This window comes from Triticum urartu, chromosome 4 (assembly GCF_003073215.2).
Source record: "Triticum urartu cultivar G1812 chromosome 4, Tu2.1, whole genome shotgun sequence".
Taxonomy (NCBI): domain Eukaryota; kingdom Viridiplantae; phylum Streptophyta; class Magnoliopsida; order Poales; family Poaceae; genus Triticum; species Triticum urartu.
The window spans coordinates 375945407-375948433 of NC_053025.1; positions in this window are offsets into that span (position 1 = coordinate 375945407).

A 3027-nucleotide genomic window follows, 5' to 3' on the forward strand; every position below is an offset into this window, starting at 1 on the left:
GTCCCGGTCCGAAGCTGGAGAGGGTCTTCGGCAGATCCGAGCGCTACTCAGAGCATCTAGGAACAGAATTCGGCTATTTCTCAGTCGCGCAACAGAATTCACAACATGTCTGTCAGAGTAGAAACAGTCCAGTCGGCTCACAGCCCAAGATCACCTCCACAGTGTGAAGATCGCTATTACCACCAGGATCAGTTCCTGGATCAAGGACGCAGTCAGTTTGCTCCTCGACATCACCATGACGATCGCCGTCGAGTGCTAATGCCCCCTCCGACGGGTTGTTCGTATGCGCCTCGACGGTATGATGACAGACGCCCATACCGTGATGAGCGGAGGGAGCCAATTGATCCCTGAGATCCGGGGTTCAATGCAAGGTCAGTCCTCATGCAGAATCTAGTTGACAGAGGTAGGGCTCACCGAGAAAGCTTGGATAGAGATCGTTCGAGTGGAGGTGGTGCATACTTATCTGTGCCTGAGTGTTTTAGTAGAGCCATACGGTCTGCAGAGATACCACCCAATTTCAGGTTGGCCATAGGAGTAAGCAAGCTCACTGGCGAGTCAAAGCTAGATACGTGGTTGGAACATTATGAGTGACAGTGCAGATTGGTGGTGGCAATTATTATGTTTCCATGAAACATTTACCCTTGATGTTGGAGGGATCTGCCCCGGTGTGGTTGAACCAGTTGGCGCATGCTAGCATATATTGCTGGGAAGACCTAGCTTGAGTGTTCATCAAAACATTCGAGGGCATGTGCATCTGTCCCGCCGGGCTAGCTGAATTGCAGCACTGCATTCAAAATCTGAATGAAACTCTGAGGGATTACATACAGTGCTGGACCGAACTTCGCCACTTGGTTGAGAACGTCACCGAGCATCAGGCAGTTTGTCCTTTCAAGGCTGGTGTCAGATTGTAAAACCCGGATGTAACTTTCCTTATTTGTAAGTCCAACTCTTGTCATTTCCGGCAACGTGATATGATATTCCCTTCGTGGTTGGGTTTTGTTTTCGTTTTGCATTTTTTTCATGTCATGCATTTCATCTCATGTCATCATGTGCATCTCATTTGCATTCGTGTTCGTCTCATGCATCCGGTCTTTTTCCCCATTGTCCGTTTCGCAATCCGACACTCCCACACGCACCAATTGCAACCCTCTAATCTTGTTTCGTGAGCGGGAGACTAATGTTCTCTGTATGGGTCGAGATTTGTTGAGTGGCCTTGGTACATCACCGGTAGGCCGCCTATCAAATTTTGTTCCATTTGGAGTTCGTTTGATGCCCCAACGGTTAACCGGGTAACCGTGAAAACCCCTCTCTTGTTGCAGCCCAACAGCCCTCCAAAGCCCCTCTTGTTCCACGCTCTCTGTCGTTGCATCATGATCGTGTGGGCGAAAGCCGCACCTCATTTGGACTCTCCTTGCTCCCCCTACCTATATATATGTGCCTCTCCCCGAAAATTCCGCATTCCAAACCCTAGCCCCGCTCCTCTCTCTGCTTCTATCTTTGCTTGCTAGTTGTTCATTCTATCGCCATGTCGCGCTACCTACCACTTGTTATGTCATGCCTCCCATATTTCCATGTCGAGCCTCTAAGCCACCTTCCTAGAAAATCGTTGTTTGTCTAAGTTACCACTTTTGCTCAGTCCCTCTTATAGAGTTGCTAGTTGTAGGTGCCTTGAACGTTGTTCCATGTTGGGACATGGATATGTTGGGATATCACTTTATCTCTTATTTAATTAATGCATCTATACACTTGGTAAAAGGTAGAAGGCTCGGCCTTTTTCCTGGTGTTTTGTTCCACTCTTGCCACCCTAGTTTCTGTCATACCGGTGTTATGTTCCTTGACTTTGTGTTCCTTACGCGGTTGGGGTTATGGGACCCCCTAGACAGTTCGCCTTGAATAAAACTCCTCCAGCAAGGCCCAACCTTGGTTTTCCATTTTCCTAACAACCTATAACTTTCCCTTGGGTTCTGCAGACCCGAGGGTCCTCTGAGTGTTGGTCCGAACCTGGAAACCTGCAGGGCCACCTCGGGGAAACTCGATGCTTGGTTATACTCGTAGCTTGACCTATCCGGTGTGCCCTAAGAATGAGATATGTGCAGCTCCTATCGGGATTTGTCGGCACAGTCGGGCAGCTTTGCTAGTCTTGTTTTACCATTGTCGAAATGTCTTGTAACCGAGATTCCGATACTGATCGGGTCTTTCCGGGAGAAGGAATATCCTTCGTTGATCGTGAGAGCTTGTAATGGGCTAAGTTGGGACACCCCTGCAGGGTATAAACTTTCGAGAGCCGTGCCCACGGTTATGTGGCAGATGGGAATTTGTTAATATACGGTTGTAGAGAACTTGACACTTGACATAAATAAAAGGAATCAACCGCGTGTGTAGCCGTGATGGTCTCTTTTCGACGGAGTCCGGGAAATGAACACTTTTTGTGTTATGTTTGGACGTAAGTAGTCTCAGGATCACTTCTTGATCACTTCTAGATTCACTACCCATGCGTAGCTTCTCTTCTTATTCTTATTTGCGTATGTTAGCCACCATATTTGCTTAGCGCTTGCTGCAACTCCACCTCATTACCTTATCCTACCCATAAGCTTAAATAGTCTTAATCTCGTGGGTGTGAGATTGCTGAGTCCTCGTGACTCACGGATCCAAACAGTTGCAGGTGCCGATGATACTAGTGCAGGTGATGCTACCAAAATCAAGTGGGAGTTCGACGAGGACCTTGGTTGTTACAATGTTTCATTTCCTAATGATCAGTAGTGGAGCCAACTTGGGACGATCGAGGATCTAGCATTTGGGGTTTATCTTCATTTTCCTTTGGATATGACCGTAGTCGGTCCATGAGTGTATTTCGGATGATGTATGAATTATTTATGTATTCTGTGACGTGGCGAGTGTAAGCCAACTCTATTTATCCCTGTCTTGTTCATTACATGGGATGTTTGTGAAGATGACCCTTCTTGCGACAAAACCACTATGCGGTTATGTCTCTAAGTCGTGCGTCGACACGTGGGAGCTATAGCCGCA